Source organism: Hibiscus syriacus, unplaced genomic scaffold, assembly GCF_006381635.1.
Source record: "Hibiscus syriacus cultivar Baekdansim isolate YM2019G1 unplaced genomic scaffold, ASM638163v2 tig00112281_pilon, whole genome shotgun sequence".
NCBI classification, from domain to species: domain Eukaryota; kingdom Viridiplantae; phylum Streptophyta; class Magnoliopsida; order Malvales; family Malvaceae; genus Hibiscus; species Hibiscus syriacus.
The window spans coordinates 844,171-854,433 of record NW_024063292.1 but is presented as its reverse complement, the minus strand read 5'-3'; the positions used below and the strand labels follow the sequence as shown (position 1 = coordinate 854,433).

General features: G+C 32.5%; 1 pseudogene; it reads right to left on the bottom strand.

Moving 5' to 3' along the window:
- Nucleotides 1–6,396: 6,396 nt before the first annotated feature.
- LOC120177044 lies at nt 6,397–10,023 on the bottom strand (annotated as a pseudogene).
- Between the last annotated feature and the right edge of the window lie 240 nt (nt 10,024–10,263).

Below are 10,263 nucleotides of genomic sequence, written 5' to 3'. Positions count from 1 at the left end.
GCATTGAGTTGGGTTTCTCAACTACAAAAGATATTTGCTCTCTCCACAACTGAAGCAGAATATGTCGCTGTTACAGAAGCCAGCAAGGAGATGGTTTGGCTCTAAAGTTTCTTGGAAGATTTAGGCAAGAAACAAGAAAATAATGTCTTGTATTGCGATAGTTAAAGTGCTATCCATCTAGCAAAGAATGCATCTTTTCATTCTAGGACGAAGCACATACAATTGAGATATCATTTTATCCGGTCTCTTCTAGAAGATGGGATTTTGAAACTTGAAAAGATTAGTGGAGCTCAAAATCCGACAGACATGTTGACAAAAACGATGACTACGGACAAACTGAAGTTGTGTTCAACTTCAGTTGGTATGCTAGAATAACAAGACTAGAAATGTTGCTGCATTGATCGAGGTGTGAAGACAGATTAAAATCAATCTTCAAGTGGGAGATTGTTGGAGGAAAAGTCAACAATGATGGCTTAGTATTTTTCAACAAAGGGAGAGTAATTTTTCAGCAAAGGGGGCACCGAATTCAGTGCCCCAATATTTTATTGAAATTAAAAATGGGTTAATTACATTTTAGCCACTGCACACTTTAGGGTATTTACAAGATTAGTCCTTAAGCTTCAACTATAAATACCCTAGCCTATTTAGCTTTAAAATTATTCCAAATCATTTCTTTCAACCAATACTAGAGAGCTTTCTTGTGAGTAGTGAGAGTTTTGTAAACACCTGTAAATTTTTTCTCTTTAGTAAAAGATCTGCAACAGTCCGAAGACGTAGGCATAATTGGCTGAACTCCGTTATCAATTTCTGGTATTATTTTTTCGCTTTTATTTCGCATTCTCACTAATCTGGTTATAGGGAAATTACTCGTACTCAGTTTATTTCCCAACTGAGAAAACAATTCCAACCAGTCCTCGTTTACTAAACAACAATCTAAACGTCGGTAAAGAGAACTTCAAGCCCATGTGAACTCAGTCTCCTTAAAGCCAATATTCACCAGTGCGACATCAAAGCAAAATTAGAAAAGCTTCTACTTGTACCATTGTGCCGTGCAACACCATCCTTACACTTATGATGCTGAAAAAATGTATTAAAATCCTCTTTAAGGAGCCAAGATTGATCACTATCAAGATTAAGCTTCTCAAGAAGCCCATAGAGATGTAAGGGCTGGCGTAAACCATTTTGACATAAACCACTCACTTTTCTCCTACATTTTAAACCAACAGATGGATAAACTAATTCAAAATATATAAACTCATTATTTTTATCTCACTTTTACACAGTAACCAAATCCATCCATTAAATCCTTATGCTTCAACTCAAAATGAGTTCAAGAAACTCAACCGATGGGTAACACTATAAGCTTTAGCGCCATTCACTATGATTTCCATCAAAGCGACCAAATGATAGAGATGCAGCAGTGGATGAATAATTATTGCTCTTTTTGAGGAATTAAACATAAAAAGTTCTATACTCAATGAAGAAAACGAAAAGATTTGAATGGAAGAAGAAGATGATGGAGTTGTGGAAGATGGATAATGTAGGGATTAGGGTTGCTGAAAATCAAGAATAAAGACTAAGATAATAAAGATAAATAAAGACAAGGATGACGGACATAAAATAAAAAATTAATAAAGATAGAATGACTTAGCCAAATTAGGGTTTATGGTCAAATCATGCAGATGATGACGTGGATGATATTGATAATGAAGATGGATTTGATGGAAATAGATGGATAATTGTCCTATTGAATCTTCCTAGTCGTAATGAAAAGATAAACTAGATAAATGACTCTAACCAACCCTTCTAATCACAATGAAGAGACAAACTAGAGTGTGAAGATCTCTCTCACAAAGAACTTGAAAAGAACTAAATGAAAAAAAGCTTCAAAGGCACAAGTAATCAATACTTGAAAAGATAAACTCTCAATGTATTGTATTCAAGAAAATATGTGTTTACAAATTTGAATGAAGCATTCTTTATATAGGAGAAGGGTTCTAAAAGCCCTAAATAGTTAATGAATAAATATAATAATAAACTAAATATGTGCTAATTATAATTCTAATTCCTAATTGATACATACATCACAAGGCTCAGATCAAAGGAAGAAGTAATAACTCTTCCAAATGACCCACTCGTCCAAGCCTTGGAAAAGAAGACCAGAATAACAACAGACTTACGACGACTTTTTGAATGGGATTATGATCTTATTTGGTCAACATGTCTTCTGGATATACAGATTTCTGTCTCTTATCTTTCCAAAGGCTCTCTAATTGCATCAATCCGATATCGGGAACTCACGATATGACCATTTTAGTGAAGACGATGCATGCAGAAAATCCTATACGGGATTAATACGAGATTTTATAAATATTACAAATTTTCAATATTTTTAATGATTATTTGTAATATAATTTAATATAGGATGATACATTATCTAATAGGATTAGATTTATTATTTTATTAGGAATTAAAGTTGTGTTAAAATATTATTTTTAGTTTATTATTATTATATTAGGAATTAGAATTAAGAACTGTTTAGTTTGTTATTATTTTATTCATTAGTTATTTAGGACCTTTAGAACTCATCCCCTATATAGAGGAGGCTTCATTCAACTTTGTAAAACAAATTTCTTTGATTAATAATACAACAAGAGTTCGTTTTTGTAAGTGTTGATTATCTTGTGCCTTCCAAGCTTCTTCTCCTGGAGTTCTTTCAAGTTATTATGAGTGAGATTAATCTTTACACTCCAATTTGCCTTTTCATCGTGACTAGGAGGGTTGGTTAGAACCATATTATCGAGTTTTCCTTTACATTACGACTAGGAGGGTTCGATAGGACACTTAGAGCCATATTATCGAGTTTGCCTTTTTATTGCGACTAGGAGGGTTCGATATGACACTTATCCATATATTTTCCACAAATCCATCATCACCATCGTCATCTTTACTGTTCCATCCTCACCATCATCATCTTTACCGTTCACCTTAAGAAGAAAGCCACCTTCTACTATTCATCCCCCTTTATTCTTCATCGAGTCTAGAGCTTTCTAGGTTTGATTTTTCAACAAGAGCAACGTTCATTAATTCACCACCGCTTCCTTATCAATCGGTATAAGATTTGGGCAATATTGCTTATTCTTGCACACAAAATCGTCAAGGCTATCTCTGACCCTCTTGGCTAGAGTTGGAAATGATCTAGTCGGGTCAATTACTTTCCAAGATTATCCCACAGTCTTGCTCGACTGTTGGGCACTCATACTCAGGACCCTCTCAATCGTCTTCGTTTGGTGAGACAACTGGGTAAAGATCCTAGGAAGGTCGGCTACAAGATATGACAGAATGTAAAGGCACAAACCCTTCCTGAACCTACGATGATGGTGCTCTTCTATCTAGACCAAATCTGGAACGTATCTGTTTACACTAAGGAACTCCCTCTCATACTTCATCACTGTATGACCCGCTTGGGCTAGGTGTAAGAACTGCTCTCTCAAGTTATCTTTGTGACTCTCCCCTATGTATTTTTGAACGAACTATTATAGGAACTAGTCCCAAGTCAGCCTCTCTGGATCTTTTTCCATCTCAATCATCTCCTATCAATTTATGATGTCACCCTTGAGTAGGGAGGTGGTGCACTCAAGCTTACCCTCTCAGGTAAGTTGTAATTGTCTGACGGTGCAAAGAGTATCCCTAAGGCATTGTTCTACTATAATGAGATCATTGTCCCCGAAATCATCGAAGTCAGTGGTCTTATATCAATGAATTCTCTCTACTAAAGACTCTCGGGGTACTATAGGTGGCTGAACTAGTGGTACTGATGGAGGAGGTACAATAGTTGAGGTGATTGTTAGGGACCTAACGACCTGTCTAAGTATAGAGGTGAAGTCCCTAAAGAAGGTCTCCTTCTCAGCCCCTGCATCTACGAGTATCTTTGGCTAGTCTAAATCCAGGACAAACTCATCGCTGATATCGGCTGCTAGTGAGGCATGCCTCTCATCTCTACCATCCTGACTGTATGTTGGGTTATATGCGATATAATTACTCTAACATTAGAAAGAAATGGAGGTCATTATCATTATTCCAATCATTATAGTACTATTGACTTACTAGATGCATGTACATGTATAGACATTGACTGACTCTAACCAGTGGGTCCCAGGAACGAATAAACCTGACACTCTGATACCAATAAATATAACACCTTAATCCAGTCTGACCCGAAGATCACTGGAACATGATGTCACACGGGAGCACCAAAGAGGCTAACCCAAAATTTTATTTTAAAATTTTGTAAATCATTATATAAAACGTCATCCATAGGAAAGTAAATCAAAGATAGTAAATCTATTTAACAAGTACGATGATCTCCCAAAGCATCTAAAAATAATACACTAAGATTAAAACAAAATACTAAGTTTAATATACAGAGTTATAATTGAATAAATATAGGGTCTATAAAAGTATATGCCCTTTAATGATAATCAAGACGTACTCTAAAATATCTACTAAGCTAGAACTATTACCGATGATAATGCTCCTCAACTGATCCTCTAAGAACCTACATATTGAAACACATTTTGAACGTTGAGCTTATGAGCTAAATGTCTCACTAATAATTATATTATACTACATGCGTTCACTATATGTGCATGCTAGAGGCACAGGTATGAAAACATGAATTTACTGAACTATCATGCTGAGGTTGGCCATCATGGTGCAACTGAGGGTTCTGCATCTCAGAGCTCACACACCCTCTAGACTTTTTGAAATACCCTTAGGTATTCAGGTGAGATTCGAAGTTGCATCAGAAACGTACACCCAATTAACTTACTCCGACAAGTCTTAGGGTATCTGCTCCTAATTTTCTGACTAGGATATCCAACTGAATTTCGTATTCTGCTAAAGAGACTCGGGTTTCCTGACAATTTCCCGAGCATCAAACAAAGCTAATTTTATCTTATCCTAAATGTTATTATTTCTAAATTTTATGAGTTTATTATTGTTCTCAGTTGTTGTTTTATTTCATGACATTCTAGATTAATTAAGTCCCCCAATTTTACCCCTTAAAGCTATTAGGTTCCTTACCAAAAATTATTCGTGGGTACCGATACGAAGCCTTCAGTATTGATACTGGCATCTGGGTATCAATACTACTAACTTATTTGAGACTGATGACAAAGGGCTAGTATTGATAGTTGATATGGAGTATAGATACTTTTTTTCTGGGTATCGATACCTTCATGAGTATCAATACAAAGTTTGGCTTCGAGGTTTTAAAAATATACTTACATATCGATACCCTTTTGGAGAGTATCAATACTGGTATCGATACCCCCATGAGTATCGATGCCAAAATTGTATACTAACATCTGCTAAGTGAACTCGGTACCGATACCACTCTGTGAACATCGGTACCTTATCTACATTATCGTTACCCCTTGGAGGAGTATCGATACTTCTGTCCCAACATCCCTTTGTTTTTAGCATCTGAAGAACAATATCTGTACCGTTCTTCTAGTACCAATACTTGTGCCCAGAAATACCCTATTTAAGGCATTAAAATGATTTCACTACACTCCCAAACATCATATTAAGGTCCCCAAACGTTATTTAAGAGTTATATATGAGTATAGGGGCCATTTAAAGGCAATAAAAACAAAGAATTCAAATGGCAAATTATAATCAGTGAACGTGAACAATTAAAAAAATTTAGTCATTAGATCCCCGATTATCTGAATTAACTCCATTTTCTAAATCACTATGTCCATCTAGATGAAAATAAAAACATTTCTCTCACTAGCTTACAAAATCCTATGTTCATTCATAAGACTTAAAGAACCTCAAACCATATTTCACCTTGATATTACTTGGAATGACATTGAATGTTCCTTCTTACTAGATTTCACGTGTTACAATATCTGAAATATTCACAGATAATAAAAGTCAGTTGCGGAAATAAATGGTATTAAAATCAAGAGCCAACTCTGTAATGTGAGCACCATAAAGAGTTAAAGACCACTTAATTAACCAAAAAAAGAACCCATACCACTTAAAGTTTTATTGCCAGCTTTAAAGGCTCGTCTTTAGAGTCTTGTATGAGTTTATGAAAATAACACAAAATTTCAACATTCTCAAGCACAGTGCTCCAGATTCTCCTAAATCAGATTCCAAAAACAATCTTCCAAGCAATGTGAAGTCTCCAAAAATCTAGAAATAAGAAACCAAATGCTACACTTAAAGATTCCAAAAATAGAAGAAAATCCAAAATTTCCTCCAGATAACCCTTCGTTTCTTTCCATGATCAGAAAATTTGAGGGAAATTTTGAAAGTGAAACAAAGTTAACAACGAAATTGAGAATAAGAATAAAGTAGAAACAATCCATTAGTTGACACAATTCAATTAAAAGAACTAATCCAATTGTATACCTGCTTCCTTTCCCGGGACCGGGCAGCAGATTCCCTGTTCTCAATCATCATTTTCTGCCACTGCTGTGCCGCTTTATCCAACGGCTCCACTAAAACCCCTCTTCCTCTCTTTCCTCTCCCTCCACCACCTCTACTCCCAATAACTTCCATCCCGTTCCTGAACCCAACAATTGACCCTCATCTTATTCAGTATCTGAAACGCACCCTCTCCCACTGGTTCCTGCAAATGCACCTTAAGTAGATCTTTCTAATTATGCGAAGCAACCAACTTAACGAGTAAAAATGACATAAAAACACTAACAACTAGTGTAAAACAAGGTAACAGACTTTTATGGGATATAAGGAAATCATCATAAATTTGGAGAGTGCGGTATAAACACTTTAGTTTCTTAATGAAATCCTAAGTTAGATTGTATCAACTATATTGCAGTTGGACACACAATTGCTTCGTGAAACACTGCAATTTTCCCAATGTAAATGAAATTTATAATAGTAGTACTAATAAGTTATGAAATTAAAAACAAAACAAATGCAACAACTCAAATGCATTCTTCAAATGATCAAGTTCCTTATCCAGGTCATTGATAGTCTGATTATATGCTTGTATTGGAGAAGATTGGCTGGTCGTGTGGATCAAGAAATTGCATCAAATTGGTTAAAAAACGCAAAGGATAGATTCAAAAATTACAAGAATTTAGCCATATCCTACAAAAAAAGACTAACCCTAACAAGGATTTTGTACTGCAGAGGGTGAGGAAGCTTGTAACCAGCAAACAAAACGTTCTCATCTCTATGCAATTGCCTGATTGTTCATCATCATTAACAACAAAGGGGGAAAGAAAAACACTAAGCCGCTTAATCCAACATAAATCAGCAAAAAAAGGATGGATTTTTTATAGGGTTAGGAGATTGTATGAAACGTACATTCGAATGATGTTGCCGACGGTGTGGTTTTCTCTCTCGATAGTGAAGGTCTCTGCATTTAATATCTTGGTGTCGCCGCATGCAAATTAAACTCCTCCTCTTCCTCCACAACACCAGACTTCGCCAAGAAATCCTCCAAAGTCATCATCTCGTTTGCCTCCTCCTCTTTCATTGTGATCTATTTCCTCTCGCCCGATACAATTTCCCTCCAAACCTCGTCCACACTTCTCATTATTATTAAAATCTGCTAAAGCTTGAACCTGAGAAGCTTCAAAATTATCCGCGACAGCATTCAAAAGAATATTAAAATTCTGGGGGGGGGGAATTAAAAGATGACTTTTAGAGATGACACACAATGAAAAGTGTACTCCGTGTTTTGCTAAATTTTTTGGATTATGACTATTAAATATGACACACATTATTGTAAGTCATAAGTCGTTCAGATTTTAAGAAACATGACATTTTTATGACACATTTTTTGAAAGTCATAAATTAGCATGTGTCATCGTTCGTGTCATTAAAGGTTATAAAATATATACTATAGGTTATAAACTATATAGTACACTAATATAAACTATATATAGATTGCATATATACATAATACATATATTATAGGTTACATATATAGTTTACATATAAATACATTGTATATATACATATACTATAGGTTATATATATATAGTTTATATATACTATACATAGTTTATAACTTTATACATACATATACTATAAGTTACATATATAGTTTACATATATATATGTACTATAGGTTACATATATTAACTATTGTTTATAGACTATAGGTTAAGGTTACATTATTGTTTATGTAAACTATATATGAATTATCAATTGTGTCTATACATATATAGTTTATATAGTTTAGGGTTTAGGGTTTAGATAAACTATATATTTTATTACTTTATATATATATATATATATATATATATATATATATATATATATATATATATATATATATATATATATATATATATATATATATATATATACTATATATATATATATATATATATATATATACTATATATATATAAATTATAATTTGTAAACTATAACTTATGTATAGTTTATTTACATACATATATATATACTATATTAATATAAATTATAGTTTATAAACTATATACTTTTTATAGTTTATACATATATAGTTTATATACATAGTTTATATATATATATAGTTCATATAAACATAGTTTATATATGTAGCTTATAATAATTATATAGTTTAGAATATAAATATAGTTTTTATATAAACTTATATTATATTAATATAAATTATATACTTTAATATTTTATATAGTTTATATATTGTTTACACATAGATAATTAATAAATTTTACAGTTTATATATAAACTATATACATAAATCTTATATTATATATATATATATATTACATAGTTTATTAATAAAGTACATGTAAACTACATATAAACTATATATATAATTTTTTTCAATTTTTTAAATGAATGCATTTTACTCTATTTTTCATTATTTATTCATATTTTGCATTTATTTCGATTTCATCCTTTTTTAATTTATTTCAATTTTAAGTCTTTCACTTTTATATGTATTCAATTTAGTCCTTCAATTTATATTTGCATCTTAATTTGACCCATTGTTATTTGTTATTTATATTTTTGTAACTGCCCATAACTTTTAAAATGGGTATAATTTAATCATTTTTTATATTAATTTAAACCTCACATTTTAAATTTATTTCGATTTGGACCCTTACCTATGTGTGTTGTTTAATTTATTTAAAATTTTATTTGTAATTTTACATTTCTTCAATTTTGTCCTTAAATTTATATTTTTTTACAAAATTGATCCATGATTATTTGTTTTGTAATTTACTCAAAATCATATACAATTACAACTTGTAATTCAAGAATCACGAAAGATAACAAAATAATTAATCCAAAATTTAAAACGACCCGACCTGAACTCAATTCTATCTGGTAAACATCCGACCTGAATTTTATCTGTCAATGATGTGACTCGATTTGAACGATATCCGACTGAAGTCCACCTGAACCTTAATTAACCTAGTTTTTATCTGCTTTGGACCTGAACTGTTTTGACCTGAACTGGCATCGATCCGAACTGAAAATATCTCGACATGAACCCGATCTGGATCTGGTGTCAAATCAACCTGAAAATGACCCGAACTGATTTGACATGTACATGATCTGATCTAAGTCAAACCATCAAATTGACCTGACTTTATCTGTATTCGATTTTACCCGACCTGCCAGGATCTGACTGAAACCTGTCTGATTACCTGATTTTACAGGCTTATAGGCTATTGCCTTTACTTAAGTGACAAGAAGTTAGGCTAAAAGATTCAAAAAGAAAATAGGCTAAAAGATTCAAAAAGAAAATAGGCTAAAATACACAAATGGTCTCAATTACATGGCTCTATTTTATTGAATCCTTCAATTTTAAAATTACAAAATTATCCTTTAATTATAGAACGTTGTTTTGTTGAGTTATTTTACTATGAAAAGTTATAAAACTATTGTCTGACTATTTATATGTATCAAACTTGTTCTTTTCTGGTATTCGTTTGAGCTAGGCATTTTAATTAGAATATGATAAAATTTAATTACATAATCGTTTGAGTTGTATTTCGTGGATCGAGTCTCCATTTACATTATGACGTTGAGCCAAAGCTTGAAATATTATGTTGATGAGCCAATGCTAGAAAAGAATGACAATGCCAATAAACATCATTAAAATATGATTTTATCATATCCAGCCAACAGGTTAACGTCCAGTTCAGATGTCTGCCAATTTTTTATCAGAAAAGAATAAGTTTGAAACATGTGAATAGTTGGTGATCATTTTATAACTTTAGTCAGGGACTCAACAAAGTAATCCCCTATAAT